General features: G+C 46.4%; 1 protein-coding gene across 1 annotated transcript in view; it reads left to right on the top strand.

Moving 5' to 3' along the window:
* The window catches only part of LOC108790375 (VPS10 domain-containing receptor SorCS1-like), a 475,033-nt gene that overhangs the window by 82,957 nt on the left and 379,190 nt on the right, over positions 1–12,886 (top strand). The window lies entirely within an intron of this gene.

Genomic DNA, 12,886 nt, shown 5'->3' with positions numbered 1-12,886 from the left:
TGTATCCATCCACAAACCCACATACCCACATACCCACCCATCCATCTATCCACTCACCCATCCACTCACCCATCCACTCACAGACCCACTCACTCATCCATCCATTTTATCAGTAAACCATTCAGATTACGGCACGGCACGATGGCTCCTGTGAGGCTGCTGTAAACAAAAACAGAGTGTCCCTCTAATGGGGGGCCCAGACGTGTATAAAGTCTATTGAGAGCCCCAAAAACATTTATTATTAGAACTGGTTCCCAAACGACAACACAGAACAGTCAATGCCCAAAGACCAGTTAGGAGGCCTCTGGAACAACACCAATCACCATCAATTCATTATTCGCTGTAACTTTCTGTACAGTGATGGGGGATAACCTGAGCCAGTGGATCAGCAAAAGCTGTGTGACGGAGCTGTGTAAATCTCAGGACTGGATGGACAGAAGTAGCACTCCTGTAGCAGATAATACATCCCCCTTGTATGAGATTCGTCTGCGTCTCTCCGTTTGCCCGGATTTCGGCTTTAAGCGTTCGTGGCTGTGACGAGGGAGCCGCGGCTACGGCCAGATCCTCATTCCGTGTCATGCGCGTCTCTTTACCCCGCGTGTCATCTGTTCGGCCTCCACCTGCAGTTGGGCTCCAGCTATTGAGTCGATAATTTCCTACCAGGCGATGCGGGAATCGATATCGCCCGCGCGGCGTCCATACAAATCAGGCGGCCGGTCTGCAGGAAAGCCGTAGCTCTCGTCTCGCTCGATGGGAATGTATTCCGGGGGATTATTTATGTACAAGCCCGGCACTGATGTAAAGTGAACTGAACCTGAGGAATGAGAGGCCGCCTGAGACTGACCGCCGCGCCCGTGTTTATGGAAGGAAGTCTCAAGGTTAGAAGAGCTCCCCAGACGCTCATCGAGCAGCATTTCCGAAACTTCAACACAGATTAGAATAAACCCATCAAGAGAGAATCGCGGAGGCTGACAGTGTTGGCTGCCTGACTGCCGTGCTGGCTTTAACAATGAGGGGCCTATCGCCCTGAAAGTTGGGGCCCATTCCCCTGTTCAGTGTCTGTGAAACGTTCATTTTGTGAAAGTAACGGCAAAAACAAACACTCTTAACATATTTTATTTTCAGGTCGAGTGTATTGTGTAGTAATACCTCATTATGGCCACTAGATGGCATTAAGGAGCTTTGTATTTCCTATGCTCTTCAGCTCCATCTAGTGGCCAATGTAGTATTGCGTATTGTGTTGTAATATTGCATTATGGCCACGAGGTGGCGCTGCGGAGCATAGGTAATATGTATTTATTCTGGACCTTATAAATAAGGCGTGTTTGGTGTCTAATTGATTGGTATTTTCTTATCTATCTATCTATCTATCTATGTATGTATCTATCTATCTATCTATCTATCTATCTATCTATCTATCTATCTATATTGCCAAAAGTATTGGGCCCCTCCCCCTACAAATCATTGGATTCGGGTGTTCTGTGACATTTCCTTGCTACTAAATATTCCGCGGTCACCTGTTACTGGTATTATAACAAAGTGGAAGCAACTGGGAACAACAGCAACTCAGCCAGGAAGTGGTAGGCCACGTCACATGACAGAGCGGGGTCAGCGCATGCTGAAGCGCACAGCGCGCAGAAGTCGTCAACTGTCTGCAGAGTCAATAGCTACAGACCTCCAAACTCCATGTGGCCTTCAGATCGGCACAACAACAGTGCGTAGAGAGCTTCATGGAATGGGTTTCCATGGCCGAGCAGCTGCATCCAAGCCTCACATCACCAAGTGCAATGCAAAGCGTGGGATGCCGTGGTGTACAGCGCGCCGCCACTGGACTCTAGAGAAGTGGAGACGTGTAGTCTGCCTGCTTTCAACCCCCTTCCATACAAGCAAGGGACGATTATTAATGAATGATTGCATTTCCTTAAATAATTGATACAACATGGCCGCCAAGAAGAGCGAGCCGAGGGAAAGCAGGGAAGTAACCTACTTACGCAGATATAAAACCGCGACGCGACTCACCTTGGAAGTTCGGAGAAGTTGTGTTGACCAAGTTGATTGGGAGCCGCCAGAGTTCAGGGGAAGCTTTCCATCGTCACACGTCCCCCGGATTTGGGTTAATGAACGGCGGGAGCCGGCACGTCATGTGGCTGTCAGTTCGGGATAGTCTGTGTCAGCCTGCAAAATTACTGCGGAGAAGCCGATTCTTCCTTTATTGGCAGCAAAACGGAGCAAATGGGGGGACTGCAGATCTGTGCTGATCCCGGTGAATCTGCATCAGCAACTCCTGCGCAGAGTGTGGCTGGTTTAACTTTGTGTCCCATAATCCCTTGTGGCTGCTGCTGGGGGCCAACCGACACTCCTTTTCTTTGAAGAATAACTATCTTTGTATATTATTATTATTATACAGGATTTATATGGCGCCAACAGTTTGCGCAGCGCTTTACAATATAAGGAAGACATTACAATCACAATACAATTCAAGACAAGATGGTAAGGAGGGCCCTGCCCCTGAGGGCTTACAATCTAAAAGGGAGGGGCCAGTGATACATGAGGAGGTAGCTGTGTGGGGATGAATTGGTTGAGTGGTTAGGTTGAGGTGGGATAGACTTCCCTGAAGAGATGAGTCTTAAGGGATCGCCTAAAGGAGTGGGAGATAGACAGACAGGTTGGGGTAAGGAGTTCCAGAGGATGGGAGAGACTCTAGTGAAGTCTTGGAGGCGAGCATGGGAGGAGTTGACGAGGGAGCTGGAAAGCAGGAAGTCTTTGGAACAGCGGAGCGGACGGTTAGGGTGATACTCTGAGACAAGGTTTGAGATATTGCCGGGGGCGGAGTTGTGGATGGCTTTGTAAGTGATTGTTACTCCTCTTGATGAAAGCTGAACTTCCATTGCGATATATTCCTCAATATAAAAGGATTATTATTATTATTATTATTATAGTGATATAAATCCACTTTGTGCGCACAAACCCGCATATTACCTTGAACAAGTAGCGGTGACATCATCGACGTGCTATACATAGCCTGTGCAGGAGAGAATGGGGGAGTCACACTGAAGACCGTATCACCTTCGTTTTCCTCAGAGTTTGCCAATCGGTAATAAATGGTCAGATTTAAATCTAGACATGTGCGATTCGTTTTGGTCATGAATCGAAATTCGGACGGAATTTCAGAGATTGGGATGTATCCGAATTACAGATAGAAAGAATGCAAACGAATACGGATTTCTGATTCCGAAATTCGTTGGCGGTAGTCTGTACAAAACTTTGTTTGCTGGACGAAATCTCGTTGCAGCAAAGTGACATTTGAGGGAAAAAAAAATTCTCCCAAATGTCACTTTGCTGCAACGAAATTTCGTCCAGACTACCGCCAACGAATTTCGGAATCGAAAAGAGCCAATGGCCAGGCAGGTTTCCACTTAAAGGAGAACTATGGGGTAAGTGTCTTTTCCCCATAGATCTCCTAAGGGTCACGGGAGAACACAAACTAGCGTCCTCCTGTGACCCAAAGCTCAGTATGCAGCTTGCGGTATACTGGGACTGCCGCAGCCGGGACAGATCCCGACATTACTGTTGAGATCCACCCATCTGCGTGAGTGACAGCTGGCTCTGCCTATCTAGGGGCAGAGCCAGCTGTACCCCTCCCCCTCCCCCGTCCGTTCTTCCAGTCAGGGATCCCTGCAAGGAACCGTGAGTGACAGTCACCGCTCTCTGCAGGGAGATGATCGAGAAGTGAGCGTGCAACTGTATGGGTTCTCTCACTTTCCGATCTATAGAGCCATCATTGTCACACGTCGGCTCGAACTATGAGTTCTCCTTTAAGTATTTTTCACTATTAAATCCCTTTTATTAAAAAAATAATATATATATATATGTCCATTTTTGTATTATATTTTGTGTAAACATTTCCTGCGGCGGTTTTCTTTTCATTAAAACAATATTTTACAATGAATTAAGCTGAATCTCTTATAGATTAAAGAACGTTGCCTCTGTAAGTATCTAACATAGTATGAACTCTGTTACTTTCCTGTCTGGGCGTGGCAGTGAGTGATATAACATTCCTTTAAAGGTCAACATTGCAATAGCAGATGCTGAGAATGGCGCGTGTTACAATTAAAACATTTGGTATCAGGTACCATGTGTGTGTAGCGAGTTAACTACTCAGTTACACTGCCCCAGTTACGATCACTTTCAGTCTGCTGGAGCTTAGATTGTTGTCCCAGAACAAGAAAATCTCTGCGAAGGGTGAGGCTGGGAATGTCACATATTGGTGGCAGCGGCGGGATTAGATAACGTAACCGTAACGCCTCTCACTTTCTTCATCCTAAAAACCAAAGAGGAAGCGCTCTGTAGTCCAGCAGAGGGGAACTTAGGCGGGGCTGACAACACTGCTTGGGATTTCAATGCAGCAGAGACAGCGTTGTCAGCATACAACATAGAGTTTGGCGTGCACTGGATTTTTTTTATAGGTAAACCGGTATTATATGTACTTGAAGCATTTCTAAGTAGACAAAGCACGGGGAAATTACTTTCCAAAAGGTTCACAATAGCCCCAGAAAGAGTTTAGAACTTATATACAAAGTTTGTGTTTTATTCCTTCCCAAGTTTTTTAAAAATGTATTTTACCAAAGAACAGCGACCCCCTAAAAGGCCACATTATGAATGCTTTACACAGCTAAGCATGACAGCGGCTGACAGGCAGACAGACGAAGCGTCGGGGTGGCTGAAAGAGAGCAAACACAACTCTCCAGATCGGAACTGCAAACAAACAGGCCGGCTGAAGCCCGTGCCCAAAAAAAAAGGTTTAATTGCTCCGTGAAAAGGTCAGCCGCAGCTCCGTGACCTTTCCGCTCGCGGCTCGACGTGTCAGGTGTCGGAGCCTCTCCTTCATGCCAATAACCTGATAAAACTCAAAGTTCAATCAATGGTCAGACTAATGGATCACCTTTAAGGTTGTATCAACTCAGACCAAAGAGTTGTTCTTCTTTCCTCCTCCTCCTCTTCTTTCTTTCTTTTTCCCTTTTCCTTTTTCTTTTTTCCTTTTCCCTTTTGTCCTTTTTTACTTTTCCCTTTTGTCCTTTTTCCTTTCCTCTTCCTTTTTCTGATACAATGTATATTTTCCTGTTTGTGACAATTTAAAGAGATTTCACTTCCTGTTGGAGGTTTTGGTGCCATCTGGGACAGGAAGTGAGTTACTTTCCCCAATGGGAGCACTGAGAGCAAGACTCAATGCAGACCTTCTTTGATGTTTATGTTACATTTATTTTTTGAATACCTTTTATTCTTATCCCCTCCTGGCATTTCCAGGATTCTCGCCTAGGCTGATGTCACACATCCTGCACACTTCGGCCTTGGGGTACTCTACAGTGCATGCACTGCTATGCTTCATCAAGGGAGCCAACTGCAAGAACCTGGAGGAGTCATAGCCCTGAAAGATTGAGCCACACAACCAGCCAATCAGTTGGCCTGCAAGGCTCACACACAAACAAGGGACATGTTAATAGGTAGAGAGAGCAGATAGACAGAGATACAGCTCATCAGTCTGTTGCTTCTTCTTTCACTGTCCAGTAGCAAGCCCATTGCCCCTGGGTGGGACAAGACCTGTAAGCGTTATCTAATTGCAGCAGAAAAAAACAACAGGTCTCCTGCCCTCCCGGCTCCCAAACAGATGAATGCTGTGTGGCATAGCTGTGTCATTGCTGAGCCTGATGAAGGGGACCCTGCGCGGCCCCGAAAGCGCTAGTGTTGGTGACATGACGTTCCAATAAATGACCTTTTTGGACTTTGATATTGTTGGTGCGCTGGTGACATCTATCTATTTTTTGCACAGCTGTGTAAATCTCACGACTGGACTGACCACAATACAAACCCTTTGACAGGTAAAGCGTCTCCCATTCATTCTTTAAAGGCCCCCCCCCCTTCCCTCGCTGAGTCAACGAGATATCGGAGCTGCTAGTCTCATTGTGTTTACATCTTAACATCCCTGTTCTGTTTCAGATCTCTCCTCCTGTAACAGGCTGATGAATTTCATAGGAGATAAATTGGTACAAAATTACATTAATCTTGCGGCGAGCGTTAAAGCCTCCCCTCTATCTGGAGGGAGATTGGGTTCTGTTTGAGGAAAATAACACATCTATTCAGCACAACAAAAAAATCCAGCCCTCGCCGATTCTGGGCTTGCAGCAGAGGACAGCGCTTATTGCCGAAAATTATGTTTTCTCTCTCAGATGCATTAAAACCGACTGGATGGTCATATTTTTCCTCATAATAAACAAGTAGCCTAGAAGAGGTTTATGGCGCTTTTAAGTGCCTGAGCAGTGATGCAACGCAAGCGGCCGAATCCATGAAAATAAAGTGAAATATTAGTAATACTTGAGCCGATCCTCAATTGAAACAGCCGTCGTGCAGTCCGGAGAATAGCCCCGGGACGGGGGCCCGGAATTCGGCAAGATGAGTTTGTTTTTGGATGTTCTGAAAGAAAATGTGAATGGAGACGCCAGTAGCAGTGTGGGACGGGGAGGACGATTTCCATTGTATTGTTGTCATATATTGGGATTCACCATTTTTCTTTTCACGGGCTTTATGTTGTTTTTCATGCATGGCTACATGGGGCATGATGATCAGCATGACGTTCCAATTCATCCTAGAGGTGTTCAGTAGGGTTTGAGGTCAGAGCTGTGTGGACTGACCTGTTGTGGTACCTCTTGTTCCGGGTGAGGCATTCCCCAGCCTCGCACCCAGCACGTCCCACCCCGCCCCTGCCGAATGAAGCCCCGCCCCAGAGCTCAACTGTCTAAATTGTTTTTGCATGCTGTAGTATTAACAGTACCCTTCACTCGAAACACCTGAACTCGATGTGGAGAGAAGCCCACGTGCTTTTGGCCATATAGTGTAGACTTGATGGTCAGATGTCCACAAATAGATATTTTTGAGTATATTGTTGTATTAAATGTGTCGAATGTGGGGCCTGTCTAGAATTAGATGATAGAGCAGGGTTGAGCGTGGTGGGTCCCAACAGCGAACCAGAGATAACATTATTGGTTCTATTAATGGTTAGTATTCATCGGAATGGCTTACAATGATTACACAGTGCGTGGTTCAATGTTCACTCTCCATAGTTCTGATGGCAATATGGCGAGGATCAATTTTCGGTGGTTGTTTTTGAAATTTAAAGGTGAAAAAATATGTTTCTCTTCTATCAATAGAATAATAATTAAAGTGGGCCTTTTTAGATGAAACTAAACTCTCATCTCCCTTCTCTCCCCCCCCCACCCTTACCAAAACACCAACTTTTTTTAAATACAAATACCTTTTTGGATTGTTCAAAAACACCCAATTCCGACAACCTTAAAGCCCAACTCCAGGGAAATGAAAACATTCCTCTTGCGGTGGTGCTGCCCTGCATTGCAAGGGTTAACCTGCTCATTTATGTCTAGTGTACAGGGAAAGGCTGTTTTACTTACCTGATCCCCACTCCCGCTGGCTCCCTCTGGCTGCCTCTGGGCTGCTTGACCAGTCCCCAAAGACTTTTCTTCTCTGGGCCTTAGTGGCCTCTAGCTGGCTTTGTACACAGGGGACAGTCATGCTGAAACAGAAAAGGGTCTTCACCAAACTGTGACCACAAGGATGCAAGTGTACAATTGTCTAAAATGTCTTTGCATGCCATGGAATTAACAGTACCCTTCAATGGAAACACCGGAACTCACTCATGTGGAGAGGAGCCCACGTACCTTTGGCCACATAGTGTAGACTTGATGGTTAAAAGTCCACAAACATTTCATCATATAGTGTATAAAGCATTTGGAGGAACTACGTTTGCCCATATAGTATTACTAGCTTGTGGCGGGATATTTTAATTACCTTATATAATTTTCTTCTAACCATAAAGATTATATAAAGAGACATAATGGTGCCCCTTGGCTGAAGTCCGTCATGTGAAATATGAACTCTAGCAAAGGAAAAGGTTACTTCATCCAAGCGTGTTTGCTGTCTTATGGTCGTGCGCTTTCTTGATATTCCGAGGGAAAAGTCCTGCTTCCTGCACCGTATCTGTTCAAACCTTCAACATCTAGAACTTTCTGGTAATTGGTAGCACTCCCACCACACAGTCATTATCAAGAGAAGAATTCAAGTTCATTATAAGAAAAGTTTAACACAAGAAAAATGTAACAAGAGACAAAAGGGAATCTCACTGTCTTTTATCTCTCTTCTTAAAGTGAGCCTGTACTCATGGGCCAAGGTAATAGGTCCACTTTACTGTAGGGAACCTTAACAGTTTTTACAGTACTTACCTCCCACCTGTACTAGTCCCGCCTCCCTGCAAATCGAAGGATTTCCTTGGATAATGAGGGAACATATGACACTCCCCCTAACTCTTCACAAGGTAACACTCATTGCCTGAACACCCAATCACCAGGCCCACCAGCTGTCATGTGGAAGTGGGAGGAGTGTGCACGGCATCGGGGGGAGTGCATGGAAGATGAAAAATGCTCTTAAGGGGCCCTACAGGAAAGTAAGGCTGATACTTCTCTTTGTCTCCCCACAACCCACTTTCTCCCCACTTCTTTTTCTCTCTTTTATTCTCTTCCTCCCACCTTTTACTCTCTCTCTCATAAATACATGTTAGCATAGGCAAAGCAATTGAGACAGCTGGATTGGGGGTGGTGGCGGAAGGAATAAATCCTAGGACATTATTGGCGGTGAAAGATAATATAATGGGAATAGGAGGGGAGTCCAGGAATGTTATCAGGTGTTTGGATTACATAAAAGGAGGACAAGAGGTGAGTCCAGGGAGGGGTTTTAATTCCACAATTTCTCATGTCTCTCTCAGTCTGTGACGTACTGTAATGTATTTTGCAGCTATTTGCCTCCTCTTCTCCCAGTACAATTTTGGAGTTTCCTCTTCTCTTCTATAGAAGTGAATCTGGGATGGGAATGGGGAGTCTTTGGGAGTCTCTCACGGTTGAGTACTTGGGGCCTTAAAGCAGGAAGTAGGCCCCATCCAACGGTGCTTCCTGATCAAACTGCTGGTACAGTCTACTCTCCTCGGGCTTGTAGGTCTCAATTTGCGGATCGGATTTATTGGTGTCTTCTTTCCCTCTCTCCGATTCTCCCTTACTTTCCACTATCTCTTCGTTCTCACTCTACCTCTCCTGTATGCTCTCTCGCTCCTCCCTCTCTCTATGTTTTCTCTCCTCCCTCTCTCTATGTCCTCTCTCACTCTATACGCTCTCTATGCCCCCTCTCCCCCGTCTTTTTATGCCCTCTCTATGCTCTCTCTTTCCTCTCTCTCTATGCTCTCTCTCTCCTCCCTCTTTCTATGCCCTCTCTTGCCTCTCTCTCCACCCTCTCTCTATGTCCTCTCTCCCTCTATGTCCTCTCTCCATCCTCTCTATGCCCCATCTCCCCCCTATTTCTATGCCCTCTATTTCCTCTCTCTCTCCTCCCTCTCTCTCTATGCTCTCTCTTTCCTCACTCTCTATGCTCTCTCTGTCTTATCTCTCCTCTCTCTTTATATGCCCTCTATTTCCTCTCTCTCTATGCTCCCTCTTTCCTCTCTCTCTCTCTCTCTCTCTCTCCTCTCTCTTTATATGCTCTCTCTTTCCTCACTCTCTATGCTCTCTCTATCCTCTCTCTATGTTCTCTCTCTCCTCTCTCTTTATATGCCCTCTCTTTCCTCTCTCTCTATACTCTCTCTCTTCTCTCTCTCTATGCACTCTCTCTTATGTCTCTATGCTCTCTCTCCTCTCCCTCTCAGTATTTACTATGCTTCTCTCTCCTTCAACATTCCCGCTCTCTCTCCTCCTTCTCTCTGTGCTCTCTCTCCTCCTTTCTTTATACTCTCTTCTCTCTCTCTGCTCTGTCTCTCCCCCCTCTCTCTCTCTCTCTCTCTGCTCTGTCTCCCCCCCCTCTCTCTCTCTCTCTCTCTCTCTCTCTCTCTCTGCTCTGTCTCTCCCCCCCTCTCTCTCTCTCTCTCTCTCTGTCTTTCTATGTACCGCTCATCCTTCTCTCTGATGCACTCTCCTCTTTCTTTTCATGCTCTCTCCCCTTTTTCCCCTCTCTCTTTCTCTCTATATAGATTCTCTCTCCCCCCTCTATTGTTTCTCCTCTTTCTGTATTCTTTCTCTCTCCTTCCTTTACCCCCCAATTCTTTTTTTTTTCTTGTTTTTCTTTGCGTCACTTAACACATTCTTCCACCCTTTACTTCTCCTTGTATTTTCTATTGTCTTTTTTTTGCCCAATTTGCCCAGATGTTGGCATTTTCAAACGCCATCCACGTCCGCAGCACAAAAGATCACGCGAGGTGCTCTCGCACATCTCCGAACCGCTTGGCTAGAAAATTGATACAGCCCATTTGCCAACCTAAATTTATTAAGCAGAGTACATAATTCTTTACATTGCAAATGACACCGCTGTTTAAATCCCACTCAAGTCTGGATACGGGCAATTTAACCGAACTTGAGATCCGGTAATAGATGAAATTGAAAGAGAAAACAGCTTCATGACTTCTCATTGATAGCAAAGAGAATGGCGCTTTCCCCAGGACTGACATGTCGGTGATTTTAATGATAAGGACTCATGTCTTCCTTCGCCCTCCTCCATGTTCACTCATCCGAGCGCGCAATCCGCTAGCGTGGGTTCCCGAGCTGTCTATCGAGATGGAATACTTGACTTATTTGTCTATTTCCAGATCTGTGTTTAATGAACAGTTTGGATGAAATGACTTCGGCAATTTAAATTCCATTTTGATCCGAAAGAAAGGAGCCCGAACCCTGGCTGAAATCATCCGGAAGCTATACATCAGTCAACGTGCGGAGGGGATGAATGTCAGGAGGGACGGCTGACTTAACATACAATCATTTGGAGACTACGGTGATGGAAAGAAAGAGATTTTTTTTTTTTCCCCGCCGATGTTGAGAAATCCGATATCGCTGTACGCAAATTACTTCTTTTTTTTTGGAAGGGAGATTTCTTTGCCTATAGACAAAGCAGATGTGCTGAACAGAAGTCGTCGTTTGGAGAGGGGGCCCAGATGCCTGATTAGAGCCGAGCTCTTGATGAGATGTAACTAATTTTACATTAGCGCTATAATTATGCAGAGTTGGCAACAAGCAACAAAAAAACACAGCGGGGTTGTCTTAGGACGCAGGGTAACAAACATTCCTGTTCTGGTGACAACTGTAAGACTTTGGTTTCTACCTTACTACTTCTATTGATGACAGTGGTCACCGGGACAAAGATTGAGAGGTTGGATCTCTCTAGCCCAATAGCAGCAATATTTAGGCCTGATGGCTCAGTTCTGGCAGCTCTTCACAAAAAAAGGGGGGGGGGGGCCCTCCAAAGGGAGGGGACATTCAAAATGATGACAAGTCACATGAATGAAGACCAGGAAATCGTCTCCAGAGCCAAATGTCAGAGCACAGTGAAAAGCATAAGGTGCTAGTTAAAATAACAGTGTCCACAGGAGCAAGCAAGAATCATAAACCGGAACAGGCCAGAGTCAGGAGCCGGAGTGGGTAGTGGTACAAGCCAGGTCAGAAACACGGAGATCAGCGTCGTCAGGAACAAGCCAGGAGCAGGAACCAGGAAATCAGCGTTGTCAGGAACAAGCCAGGAGCAGTAACCAGAGGAGAACGTCAGCCAGGATCGGGTCATACACAGAATTAGAATACTCAGAGCAGCAGGAATGCACTAGCAGGAAGACCATGCAAGGGCAAGGTCAGACTGGACTGAGTGGTTTATATATAGTGAGTGGGGTGACATCATCACTCAGAGACTCTCTCAGATGAGGCTCTCCTGTTTGACCACAAGAGGGAGCCTGGGAGTAGTGAGCAACGTTCCAGAGTCCGCTCAGGCAGAGGAGGAATCACAGGTGAGTAAAATGGCAGCCAAGCCAGAATGCTGCAGCACAGATAAATCAGGGTGGAACCCTTACACCAAAACAGATTTTATTGGCTTCACAAATGAGGACATGAAAATATGACCAGCCAACAGGTTTTGTGGGTCAGAAATTCCCCTGCATCAGGGCATCGAACACACAATCCTATTTCTCAAGCCAGTGTGAGCTTTGCCAGTAGTTTAGCATTTGGACAAGTCAAAGATTTCACATGCAGTATTTCCACCCCTGCCTAAGAAGATTGCGTGAGGAGGCTGTGAGCTTAAAGGAGAACTATGAGGTGAGTGCTTTCCTCATAGTTCTAGCCGCCCTGTGACAATGAGACTGTCACAGGTCGGCTCAGTAGATCGGGAGGTGAGAGAACACATACCGGCGTTCGCTCACCTCTCGATCCTGTCACGGCTCTCTGCCGTGACAGGGGAGGGGCTGGATTCCCCACTCCGCGCTCCGATCCGCCAGCGCTGACTGGCGAAACGGACGGGGGAGGGGGCGGGTACAGCTGGCTCTGCCTCTAGATAGGTAGAGCCAGCTGTCAGTCACGCAGCTGGGTGGATCCCGGCATAATTGTCAGGATCCACTTCAGCTCCAGCGTCTCAGTATATAGGGAGCTGTAGCTCGCGGTATACTGAGCCTAGGGTGACGGGAGGACGCTAGTTTGTGTCCTCCCGTTACCCTCAGGAGAACTATGGGGAAAACCCCTGAACCCCATAGTTCTCCTTTGAAGTGCATCCATGTCCCGTTGTTCATTGCTACAACCCTGATGAATGTTTGGAGGAGGAATAATGAAGCATACGCTGAAAAGAACACTCTACTTACAGTTAAGCATGGTGGTGACTCGGTGATGCTCTGGGGCTGCTTTGCATCCTCTGGCACCAGAAACCTGCAGCATGTGGAAGGAAAGATGGATTTATTGAAGTATCAGGAAATCCTAGGAGAAAACTTCATTTTGGTGTCACCCCTCCAATGGTGTCACCCAGGTGTGGGCCGCACCTG

This window comes from Nanorana parkeri, unplaced genomic scaffold (genome assembly GCF_000935625.1).
Source record: "Nanorana parkeri isolate BGI_ZX_2015 unplaced genomic scaffold, ASM93562v1 scaffold469, whole genome shotgun sequence".
Taxonomy (NCBI): domain Eukaryota; kingdom Metazoa; phylum Chordata; class Amphibia; order Anura; family Dicroglossidae; genus Nanorana; species Nanorana parkeri.
Note: the sequence above shows the minus strand (reverse complement) of the source record. Positions and strands in the feature narration are given on the sequence as shown.